At 38.1% G+C, this 13,248-nt stretch overlaps 1 protein-coding gene across 6 annotated transcripts in view; it reads left to right on the top strand.

Annotated features, from left to right (window-relative positions):
- The window catches only part of APP (amyloid beta precursor protein), a 272,596-nt gene that overhangs the window by 53,398 nt on the left and 205,950 nt on the right, over positions 1–13,248 (top strand). The gene's annotated exons all lie outside the window — the stretch shown is intronic.

Genomic DNA, 13,248 nt, shown 5'->3' with positions numbered 1-13,248 from the left:
TGGCTCTTCCTTTTATCTTTAGACTATATCCAAAGTATACTTGTGTTTAAACACAAAGTATTCTGTTTAAAAGTGACTAGAAATTGGAAGATTGGGATTGACATATATGCTACTGTATGTAAAATAGGTAACTAATAAGAACCTACCGTATAGCACAGTGAACTCTACTCAATACTATGTAATGGGCTATGTGGGAAAAGAATCTAAGAAAAAGTGTTTATATGTATAACTGATTCACTTTGCTGTACAGTGGAAAGTAACACAACATTGTAAATCAACTATATTCCAATAAAATTTTTTTAAATAAAAGTGACTAGAATTAATTTTCTCTATTTATGTTAGCAATTTGATATATTTTAGATCGTTTATATTTAATTTTAGTTTTTCTCTCCTTATGTTCACTATTTGAAAATGTAAAACATTTACATTGTTAAAAACATTAAAATAAGAAGTGCACTCTGAAATCTCACTTGCCACCCATCCTGTTAATAAATATTTTCATCGTTCTTGATTTATCCTTCTTGCAAAAAAGAAAATTTATATTTTTCCTTCTTTTTTCTTATACAAAAGGTAGCTTACGAGTACTGTTCTGTACTTCACTTTTTTAACATAATTTTTATGTCCTGGAAAAAACCCTCTTGCCATTTGTAGAGATCTTCAGACTTTGTGTAATTTTTCCAAGTTTTCTTGCTATTATTGTATGGGGTATTTTTTAAATTAATTCAGTTTAAAATACCTGGAGTCCAAGGCACTTTTGTCCTACAATTCTAGACAGTTATATATTCCTACAATATGTGGCTTTTTGTGTTTTAAGAACATTTAAAGGAATTAGTCTTATGCCTCTTGACAAAGCAAAATTTTTTACCTTCCATAAACAACAGATTACCTGGCAGCATTTTCTTTATTGTAATCTTTTATATACAAGAAAATTTTGGGGTCCAAAATGAGTGTTTAATGAAATATATATATACATGTATATGTAGGTATGTATGTGTATATATATATTTTTAACACATATGCCCATGTCTTTTTTTTTATTGGTAGCACTATAAGAAAGGACAGTCTCTAAATTCTAACTCCTGTGTTTTGAGAAACAAAACAGTATCTGCATTATCACAGTATATTGCATATCAAGTAATTTTTGTCTTGAAGGAGTATGAACCATGATGTGAAAAAATACTTTTTTCATATTTAAGTAGAAATCATTAATACAACGGTGAGTCAAAAATTATCTGCACTCCCATTATATTAAAACTTCTGTAAGTTCTATAGCCAGAGTGTGGATAATTTTTGACTCACCCTCATATTTGCATTCTTTATATTTAAAAAAACCCCACATTTTATTATATAGGGACTGATAATAAATCCACTTTTTCCCAGATATGACAGTTCTGAAATATGCATTTTTGGAAATAATATTCACAGTCTAGGGACTTCCCTGACAGTCTGGTGGTTGAGACCTCACCTTCCAATGCAGGGGGTGTGGGTTTGATACCTGGCTGGGGAGAGGATGCCACATGCCTTGCAGCCAAAAAGAAAAAAACAAAACAAAACAAAACAGGACATAAAACAGAAAGTGTTGCAGCAAATTTAATAAAGACTTAGAAAAATGGTCCACGTCAAAAAAATCTTTGAAAAAAAAATAGTGTTCACATTCTGTTGAAGAGTTCATCTAGTATAGTTTTGTAGATAAGTTACGAGTTCGGTAAATTGGAACTCTGCAGGCATGCTTTTAGGTTTTTGATACCATTTTACTTTTCTGGATACACATGCAGATTATGCATTCTGAATGTTAAATAAACTTTTTTAAAAGGCTACAACTCAAATTTATTTAATGACATTGTCATCATTTTCTGTTGAATGGCTGTTTTGATACATTTATTATAGTTGGCATCTAAGTTTTTCCTCAGTGTCAGTTATGAATAATTAGATGTTCTTACATTTGTATGATGACTCTATAAAAATTACTCTTCATGATCCTGAGAACAACTCTTATTCCCACTCCACTTAGAAATCCCACTAATGTCTGGGTAGCCTCATTTCCTGTTTTAGTCTGTTGTTTGTCCTCGGGCTAAGCCACAGAGTAGTTCTTCCCAGTCCCAGACTTTGCCAGATTCTTGGTGGCCATGGGATGTTGGGGGAGGAGAGTGAGCCCTTTGGTTGTTTCTCCTTTGTCTTGAAATTTTGGTTATACCTGCCTGTCTCAGCTTACCACCCACAGAGGTCTTGTACAATGATGCACACAGGCCAGAGTCTTAAGATGGATTAGATGAACATTAGGCTAGAGAAAAAAGGGTCAGACCATCAAGCCTTGCAGGCCCTTTTAATGAATTTGGGCTCTATTCTGTAACAACAGGAAGTGTCATGGAAGGTGTTTATTTTTTTTAAAAGACGGAGAATGACTGTGCATTAGCATTTCCAAAAGTCACCCTCTAATAAGAATCTACTGTATAGCTCAGGAAACTCTTCTCAGTACTGACCTGTATGGGAACAGAATGTAAAAAAGAATAGATGGGGTGGGATGAATTGGGAGATTGGGATTGCCATACATACAGTAATATGTATAATAAGAAAAAATATCAAATTGTACATTTTAAATATATGCAGTTTATTGTATGTCAATTATATCTCAACGAAACTCTTTAAAAGAAAGAAAAGAAAATAAAAAAGAGTAGATGTATGTATATGTGTAACTGATTCACTGTGCTATACAGCAGAAACTAACACAACATTGTGAATCAACTATACTCCAATAAAAATTAATTAAAAAAAATAAACTGATCAATCACCACTTTATTGTGAATCATCGTAAAGGGCTCAGTCCGAAGACTGGTCAATACGAGCACACTGACCCTGAAAAAAATAAACAAAAACAAAAGTCACCCTCTTGCTTTGTCACTCTGACCTCATATCTCAGTTCTCAGTTCCCTGGGGCCCAGCTGGAGCCTCTGCTCCCGAAATATACAGGGCAGTAGCCACTAGCCACACATGGCTGTTGAGCACTTGCAGTGTGGCTATAATGTGTGCTGTAAGTATAAGATAAATACCATATTTCAAAGATTTACGTGGAAAAAAAGAGTGCAAAGTAATCACATTAATAATTTTATATTGATTGCATATTGAAATGATAATATTTTGTATATACTGTTTCAAATATTATGTACATGTTACTAAACTGTGAATATGTATGTGATTAAAATGAATTTCAACTGTTTCTTTTTACCTTTTAACATAGCTACCATGGAATTTAACATTACATAGGCATTATGTTTCCATTATATTATATTTCCATTGAACAGTGTTGCTCTCCTACCCCGCCCCATTCTATCAGTACCTCTGGACTGTATGGGTCTTAGAGCCCATGATCTAGCAAGTGGGAGAGGGAAGCAGAAGTGAGGAGTCCCTCCAGACCTTGCCCCAGAATTTTACTGGTGCTTGGGAGTTAAGACAGACTTACTTGGGGCCTTTTAAATATATCTTTTATTTATATATATATATATAAGTGCAAAATGATTATATGAATACTTTTCTAGGGTCCAGTGGTTCTTTCTTCCTCCTTCAGACATATATTTCTGGTGCTAAGAATTCAATGATGAGTAGGATACAGAACCTGTTCTTAAAGGGGGATCTCAGGGGCGAGAAAGGCTTATAAAATAATTTTAGCAACATAAAAACTGATGATGATGATGATGTTGGCACATGGCGATGATGTAGACCATGCCAGTACCAACTAACTTTTATTGAGCATTAATAAGGTACTAAGCTGCCTTGTCAAGTATTTGCCCTCATTTTACCCTCACGATGCCTCTGGGAAAGAATCCTGGGAAAGAACCTTGGTGAACTGCAGCGTTTAAGGGGAACAAAGTGAAAGATTCAGTGGAGGAGGAGCAGTGGCCAGAAACCCAGGGTCAGAACTAGGCAGCATTATGTGCTAGAAGTCAAGCTAGGTTAATATCTACATGAGGGAAATGATGAGAGTGCAAGTGTGACCCAGACCAGAAGTGGCTGAAGTATAATTTTTTGACAAGGCAAATTATGACTGTCTGGCAAAATGAACAAGTAGCAAAGATTTTACTCAATTCATTAATTAATGAGGTAACCTGTAAGATGTTAACCAGTTGGATTTGAAGAGAAGTAAATTCTTTTTCAACAAATTTCATTCACATTGGCTGTGAACAGGAATCATCTGATCTGCGTTGCATGAGACAGGAAACATTTGCATTGCTATCAGATTTCTACAGTATCTACTCCTACAGAGTTGTAAAGTAGCCTATAGCGAGTCAATCAGAAGAACATACGCTGTTGAATCAGATCATCTTTTCCTCTACCACTCCCAGGCTCTGGAAGACAATACCTGCATTTCACTGCTGGGACACTCAGTACATAATCTCTTTTGCCCATTTCTGAATAATGGACGTTTTTTTAAATAATAAAATAGTCTCCTAATTTGGCAAATAAAAGTTCATTATTGATCTTTAGGATAGCAATTTCAAGGGAATAGCATGGGAAGAAAGTCAGACTGCAGTAGGTTATAGAAAGAATAACATGTATACGTGGTGAAACCATCTGTGGTCTCTGAGGAAAGACCAAGAGGCAAAGAGCTTGTGGGCAATTCACGGAAAAGCAAAAGGCTTTGTAAAGAGAAGGGCTTTGTAAAGGGAAGGAACTTCAGCTGAGGGAAGCTTAAACTAAACTATAGGAAGGATAGATCCATCATAAGAAAACTAGTGACTGGCTGAGTTGTAGGAAAGAGAATAAAAGGTGGGGAAATAGGTGGGGTTAATTAGGCAGTTTATATTGTCAGGTGACTGAAATCTACTCATACATGGAGAATATCTTCTCCCATTGATGGAGAGGTTCTCGGGGTAGGGATAACTTACAGAGTTTTTAAAAAGGCATCCAGAAACTGGGTCCTCCGATATTGAAACTGAGACTCACTGCTGCCTCAAATTTCTCTATTGGGGTCTTTTGTCTTCTGCTTATCCTTTCTCCTTTATGTTCACCTCATTTTCTCTTGCAAAGATGGGGCTCCTCTAGGAGGCCAGGGAAGATGGCAGCCAGTAGTGCTGGGAGTGTGTTGTCCCAGCTTGGAATCCCAACCCCATTCTGCTAGTGTGCAGTCGAATTCCCAGATAGAGTTCTTGTTGGTCCTGCTTTCGGTCACCCATCTACCTTTGGACCAGTCACCACATCCACAAGAACTCAGTATGTACTAGGACTGGCCCACTTTGGTCATGAGGGTGTGTGGCTTGTTTGGCAGCCCAACCAGAGCCACCTGGTGTGGGGAGAGGAGCTCTTGCCAAAAAAAAAAGGGTGAACAGTAGCATGGGGGCGAAATACAGCAATGACCACAGCCCAACACAATGGGCTTAGAAATGCACAGTGCCTTTTAAAAGTTTTAAAAGTTTTATAGGTTGGAGAATGGGTAGCTGAGGGAATTCATAGTGCATCATGACTTTAACAAGCTTTTGGGACGGTATTGAGGGTGGGTGTTTTAGAAGTGTTCACTCAGAACCTTTAAACAGTGTTCAACTTTTTCTGTCGAATGGTGCATCAGTAGAACATGTCTTACTGATATTTTAGGATCTTCCTGCCACTTTCCACTTTGCAGGTAGTCTGAAATTTTTCTAAGTAGAAATGGTGAATAGTTTTCATTTGTAGGATTAAAGTTTTTTGTGTGTTGTTGGAAAATGTTTATTTTCCTGTATTCTTTTTTAAGCTCCATATTTTTATTTTAGATGATTGATTCCCTGCTCAAAAAGCCAAAGAAAATATGTTCATAATTTTTCCAACTCCCCTACTCACACATTTTGTAAACTGTATTATTTTTATCTTCTATAAATTTAATATTACGGTCTGTTCTATTGTCGCAACTCACAGTTGTAGGTCCTGTCTTTAACTGGATTCAGTGTTTACAGGCAATCCTTTCACCAAAGCATCTCTATTTCTATATTATTTATTATGATTCCTTTTTTTTTTTTGGATGCCTGTCATCTTAGTTATTTCCAGAAGTTGTTCTTTTTGAACAATTAGCTTAGTTATGTATAGAATTCCAGGTTGACAAGTACTTTCGTTCAGCATCACGAAGATACTTATCTTCTATATCCTGGCATCTATCTTTGTGCAAATTCCCTTTTTTAAAAAATATACAAAAACGATTACTGCCACCATTAACAGTGCTATTCATTTACTGATTATTTTCTCTCAATAGTGATGAATCATTTTTTTCTTTATGTTCTCAGTTCCTCTTATGGCCAAAAACACAGATGTTTTAGAGACAGCTGGCTGAGTCAGAGAGGCAGCTGTGAGCAGACTGTGGTCCTAGGACACAATGAAACCAACTGAATGCATGACCATGGCCTCATTTTGACTTTTTGCCAACCAATTTAACTCACTTGTTAAATTTGTTTTTCCAAAGGATTGCCTGTATAGCTGTACATTGTATCTGTTGGTGCTGAGCTTAATATGATGTGTCAAATATTATTTTTTTGATGGTGAATTATCTAGTCCATGCCCTTCCTAGTTTCATGCTCCTCTCAGTTTGTATTCCCTGCTATTGGTTGTTTGGTTATTGTTATTAATATTGGCATTTTTGCATCCTGATTTCTTTGGTCCTGTCATTGGTCAAGGGCAAGATCAGGAAGAAACAAGTAAAAACTGAGTCTTTTACCTTGGCTCCTGGTTGAAAGCCTTTATAAAGTTTGATTGGAAAGATAGTTTGAAACTTAGGTTTGTGTAATCAGCATTTTATCTCATAGCATCCACATTCTTGGTACCCATAAATTCCCTTCTGCTCAGTCATCATTCAAATACTTGCATATTTGAAATATACAGATTTTCTTTACATTTTTTTATTAGCACAGTCAGCACTATTCTTTCAGTTTTTTTCCATCAGATTTGTGTTGAGGACTGCTATAGACTGAATCTTTGTGTCTTTCCCAAAATTCATATGGTGAAGTCTTAAGGTCCATTGAGATGGTATTTGGAGGTGGAGCCTTTAGTAGGTAGTCAAGGTTAGATGAGGTCTTGATGGTGGGCCTTCATGGTGGGATTAGTGCCCTTATAAGAAAAGACACCAGAGAGCTTGCAGAGAGTTTGCTTTCTCTGCTGCTCACACAGAGGTAATGTGAGGACTCAGAGAGAAGGTGACAGTCTGCAAGCCAGGAAGAGAACCTTCACCAGAACCCGAGCATGCTGGCACCCTCATCTCAGACTTCCAGCCTCCAGAACTGTAAGGAAATAAATTCCTGTTATTTAAGCCACCTGGTCTATGGTAATTTGTTATGGCAGACTGAGCTAAGACTGGGACTTACTTTGGCTCTTTGGGCAAAAGGATTATAGACCCAAAGTGTCACTGAGAATTTCCATTTCTAGAAATCATGCTTTACAAAGCATTTTATCCAACACTTGGCTCTGACTCAGAGCATGTGGGTTGTCATTTAGTAACTGCTTATGGACGGCTTATTGGCACAGAGATTGGAACTGAATAGGGCAGGTGCTCTGCCCCGCTCTCTGCACTGAAAGAGCCTCCCCTGAAATGGTCTTGTGGTTCTTCCTGCAGAGACTATTTCTTTCCATTGATAGAATTCTAAAGAAATTTTTAAGCAAGAGTTGGGGGTTGTTGGCCCGTCGTCCAGATTTGTCCTGTTTATTTTTACCCAGTTGAGATGTAGGTGCTGTGATAAAGCTCAATAGTAGAGTGACAAACATATCACATGGCCTGAACTATTCAGTTAAATGTACTAAATGATCACTAAGTTCACTTCCTGAAAACCGGAAGCAACCCTAGATTTTTCTTTTTCTTTTCTTTTCTTTTCTTTTTTCTTTTCTTTTCTTTTCTTTTCTTTTCTTTTCTTTTCTTTTTTCTTTTCTTTCTTTCTTTTATTGGCTGTGTTGGGTCTTTTTTGCTGTGCACAGACTTTCTTCTGGTTGTGGTGAGTGGAGGCTGCTCTTCATTGTGGTGTGCGGGCTCCTCATTGCCGTGGCTTCTCTTGTTGCAGAGCACAGGCTCTAGGCGCATGGGCTTCAGTAGGTGCAGCATATGGGCTCAATAGTTGTGGCTCACGGGCTCTAAAGCTCAAGCTCAATAGTTGTGGTGCATCAGCGTAGTTGCTCCATGGCATATGGGATCTTCCTGGAGCAGGGATTGAACCCGTGTCTCCTGCATTGGCAGGTGGATTCTTAACCACTGTGCCACCTAGGAAACCCTAGATTTTTCTTTATGTGACCCTGTGGTAACATGTTCTACCATTGATTGTTGATGAATTATGTTTTCTAGCAGGTGCATCCCCCCCTTTAATCTTGGTTGGACATGAGACTTGCTTTAACCAGGAGAATGGAGTGGGAGTGACACTGGTTTAGTTCTGGGTCTAAGCCTTAAGAAGACCTGGAAGTTTCTCCTTGTGCGATATAGGAAGGCCGTCATGGGGAGAAACCCAAGTGGAGGAGAGTGGAGGCTCTCGTTCACTAGCCCCACCTGAGCTCCCAGGCAGCTGCTAGCACCACTCCCATATGCAAGGCCAGGTTGGACTTTACAGCCTTCCTTGCAGTACCCTAGCTGACAACACCATGTGAAGAATCACTCAGTCAACGCACAGAATTGTGAGGACTTCTGAATTATCATGTGGTGGCTAGCCTCCAGCATGGCTCCCAGCAGTGCTTTCCTGCTTCCTCCTATTCACATCCAAGTGTAGTCTCCTCCCACAGGAGGATATTACAGAAATGACGTGCGTGACGTCTGAGGTTAGATCACAGCAGGCACGTGGCTTCAACCTTGTGTACTTTTGCTCTGGTGGAAGCCAGCCTCCATGTTGTGAGGACATCAGGCAGCGCCGTGGGGATGTGCGTGTGCGGAGGACCCGCGTGCTCCTGCCATCAGCCAGCGCTCGCTTGTCAGGCAGCGAATGGACCACCCGGAAGAGGATCATGTAGCCGAGTCAAGCCTTCATTTGACCACGGCCCCAGCTGACGTGTTGACCGCACCCTTGTGAGGGTCGGAATCACTCCGCTCAGCCTCTTCCAGATTCCTGACCCACAGAAACTGTATGAGATAAGAACTGCTTCCTGTTTGAAGCTACTCAGTTTTGGGATAGTTTGTGTGCAATAATAGACGACCACAACAGACTGCTCCCTTGATTCTTTTCCTCTGTGGTCCTTTGGTAGAAAAAAGTTCCTTTCCTTCATCCTATACTAGATGCAGAAAGTGCTGCCATCACAGAAACGATTTGAAAATAACTGTATAAATTATTCATCATTTAACAGTGGCTACTTGCCTTAATGAACTGTTAAATTACCCAGACATTGGCCTAAGGAACCTAGGAGTCTTATAAGTAGATCAAAACTAGGATAATATTCCCCTTGAAACATACGTTATAAAGCCTACAAAGGAAAAATAGAATTTTTAGATTTTGTTGTCCTCTTTCTTTTGAATGAAATGAGATTTAAAAAGAAAAAAAAATCATTGTTTTATTTAAACCAAAGGCTTTAGGTTGAGAGAAGAAAAAACTGGAAGTATACTTAAGTTCTTCATCTGAAGAATCATTTCATCTCAAATTTAATTCAGGCAAATTGAGCACATACTTACTGACTCAAGATAGGATTTTGTGTCAGGTGTTGTTGAGTGGCCAGACACCATTCGTGGCTCATAGGAGCCTCTAAATATACAATTAGATAAATTGAGAAAAGAATTTAGGAAATTGAAAGTGTGGAATGAGGCTGTAAAGTAGAGGATCTTGATTGTAAATCTGGGGATTTGGGATAAGGGCTATGGGACTGTTTTTAGCAGGAGTGTTTTTGATGAAGACACTTTTGGAAAGATTAGCCTGTATTCAAGGGTGATTTGGATTGGGAAGAAAAGAGAAATCGGATCTCAAGATGCTAGTGTGAAAGGGATGGGAAAGATCATCCTGCCCATCCTTGTTATGTAGATGAGCACATATGAGATACCCCAAGATGCTATTATAAGGGAGCCCTTTAGGGTCAAGTGCAGTGAAAGCAAAGCATGGACTTCCCTATCAGACTTCCATTCAAATGCAGCCTTTGCTCTTTGATACCTGAGCAGTCCAGGAAAGCTGCTTAACCAATCTTAGACCATGTCCTCTTTTTATGATAGGAGCACACAGGTGTGCGCTGCAAAAATTAAATACTGTCAGTTCAGTGAGAAATTGTGTAAGTCCCAGTACTGTTCTTCCTCCTCTTAGAAGGAGAGAACTTAAAACAGGCTCTTCAACCCTCTGTATCCGTAACACGCACAGCACCTCCTGGGAGGCAGAGGCTTAGAGCAGGTGTTCATGGCTCTGCTAACTTACACTGGGGGTAGGTCTCCGGAGGGAGCTTTGAACTGGTTAAGCCTCCAGCGCTGGCAGAGATTTCCAGCTGGGAAACTTAGGTGAATGTGGCTTTGCTTCTAGTCTCTTATATTAGATTACGAGTATACTTTCTTTTCCTAAGTGTTTTCTTTCCCACAATTAACAGTATGTGTTTTCTGTTTCTTTAACCTTCTTGCTCTAAATGAACAGTTGTTTTGTATGTAAGTTAACAGGATCACCAAACAAAGCACACCAGTTCCTGGACCAAACAAAAGCTGATGAGTTGAACAAAGCCATTTCCTTTGCCCAACTCTCTGCTCTAAAATATATAACACAACAGGGCTCCCAACAGACGAGGCTTGTTTGTCAACCCTCATGTTTTCATTCTATAGTAATATGAAGTTAAAAGAAATTAAAACAAACAAACAACAACACATGCAATCCTTTTATTCTAACCAACTTTGAGGGCATATCGTAGACACACCACTATGGTAGAAGCTGTGGTACATTCTTGGCTATTATTTTGCTCTGTATGCTGTTCACCTTTGTGAGCTTAAAATTGACCCACAGATGACAGGCACCTATGCATTGTGGGTTTGATATTTGAAAGATGCAAAAATTCATATTAAGTGAAACAGTTTTTGAGTAGAGATACCAGCTACCGATATGTGAGTACAGATATGTTTTATGCATCTTTGGTCAATATACTTATAAAGATCCCTTACACAAACCATAGGATTCAGAGGTAAAAGGTGGAACCTGTTTGGATATTTTTTCCCACACAGTTATCATTTAATCAGGTTAATGTTTAACATTTGTTCTTGGTACTGTCTAGCTCTTTCCTACATGCATCCTCAGTTATTACATATTTGCAGTAATACTATGGGCTTTTATATTTGATGTCTTATTTATTAACTTAAAATGTTTTTCCCGTAATATATTTTTCTTTTTTCTTTTTATCTTTATTGAGGTAAGCTTGTATATTGGACATTTTTCGAAGTTTTATATATATATATATATATATGTGCACACACACACATTTAATTTTTATTTTATATTTGAGTATACTTAATTAACAATAGATTGGACATTTAAAAAATGAGAAAATTAGCCATAAATTGACAGAAAGAGAATGAGGATCTTGGCTGTGCATGGACACATCTGTTTGTGTTTTCACATTCATGTCCTGTCCTATTTATTTTGGTGTCTTCCCCCTCCCCCATTTGTCTTTACATCAGCACTTTGGTATAAGAGTGGCTTATACATCAAACAAGGTTCTTGCACAATATCTTCCAACTCTGAGTATGAGTTTATGTATATGACAACATATACAGCGTCAGAAACAAACTTGCGCCACATTATTGGGAAATAGGCTGGTGCCCTGCAGCGTTTTCTGTCCCTTGCTGTTAGATATGGTCATCAAGATGAAAACACAGCGCTGCGCGTACTTCCCATTATTGCAGTGGTGTTTCATCAGCTGTCTTGCCTCCCAGCACCTCATTAAATTGTAATCAGAGAATAATTTTGGTTTCCAGTTCTCTTTCTCAATTAAATTAGATATCGTCTCCAATATCTCTCACTATTACAAGAATTTATGTTGAGAAACAGTTTACAATACGATTTTTCTTTGTATTCCAGAAAATTTTAGAGGAGAGACTATGTTATTTTAATCCAGAAACAGAAATATATTGTCCAGGACATGCTTTGTTTTGGTTTAGATGCTAAAGTGGAAACAGAATTAATACACTCTTTGACATCTCAGAGATGTCACCTACTTTCTTTTTTTTTAAGTTTATGATAAATTTTCTTTTTTAAAATTTATTTTATTGAAGTACTGTTGATTTACAATGTTGTGGTAATTTCTGCTGTACAGAAAAGTGATGTATGGAACAGACTCAGACATAGAGAACAGACTTGTGGTTGCCAAGGGGAAGAGGGGTGGGGGAGGGAAGGATAGGGAGTTTGGGGATTAACAGATCCAAACTATTATATATAGACTGGATAAGCAACAAGGTCCTACCGTATAGCACGGGGAACTATATATTTAATTTCCTGTGGTAAACCGTAATGGAGATGTCACGTACTTTCATTGTTGTGTTGTAGCTTCATCAATTTCATCTTCTATGAAATGGAGCCATTACTGACTGATACAGGTTTATATGACCTGATACACATAAAACATTTGCAATGATTCAGGCACATAGTAAACCCTCATAATGTATTTTTCTTATATCCTGCTCTTGGAGATGTTCTTTAAAAAAGAAATTGATATGTAAAAACTTTCCAGGATGAAAACATCCTATGATTAGGCTACCTCTATACCATTTTACTATAGAGTTTGATTTTCTGTTTCTTGTATTTGTTCATACATGCTAACTAGGTGCCCTCATGCATTTGCAGTTAAGATCTTGATTTGTTTATGTATTTGTTTCCTCACTTGTAAATTTAGAAATCTGATTGTTTCCACTGGACTAGTTTTTTAACTTTTAGTTCTTTTAAAAAAATTATTTATTTTATTTATTTACATATTTGTTTTTTTTTATTTCTGGCTGCGTTGGGTCTTCATTGCTGCACAGGGGCTTTTTCTAGTTGTGACTAGCAGGGCCTGCTCTTCATTGTGGTGTGTGGGTTTCTCATTACGGTGGCTTCTCTTGTTGCAGAGCATGGGCTCTAGGATGTGGGCTTCAGTAGTTGCGGTGCATGGGCTCAGTAGCTGTGGCTCATGGGCTTAGTTGCTCCTTGACACATGGGATCTTCCCGGCCCAGGGATCAAACCCATGTTCCCTTCACTGGCAGGCAGATTCTTAACGACTGCACCACCAGGGAAGCCCCAACTTTTAGTTCTTTTTAATTCAAAATTTCAAGCATATGTAAAAGTAGAAAGAATAGTATAATGAATGCTCCCTGTGCTTATCCCTCCAATGATTATAAAATCTAGTCT

Source organism: Hippopotamus amphibius, chromosome 10 (assembly GCF_030028045.1).
Source record: "Hippopotamus amphibius kiboko isolate mHipAmp2 chromosome 10, mHipAmp2.hap2, whole genome shotgun sequence".
Taxonomy (NCBI): domain Eukaryota; kingdom Metazoa; phylum Chordata; class Mammalia; order Artiodactyla; family Hippopotamidae; genus Hippopotamus; species Hippopotamus amphibius.
This window is presented reverse-complemented; position numbering and strand designations above follow the sequence as displayed.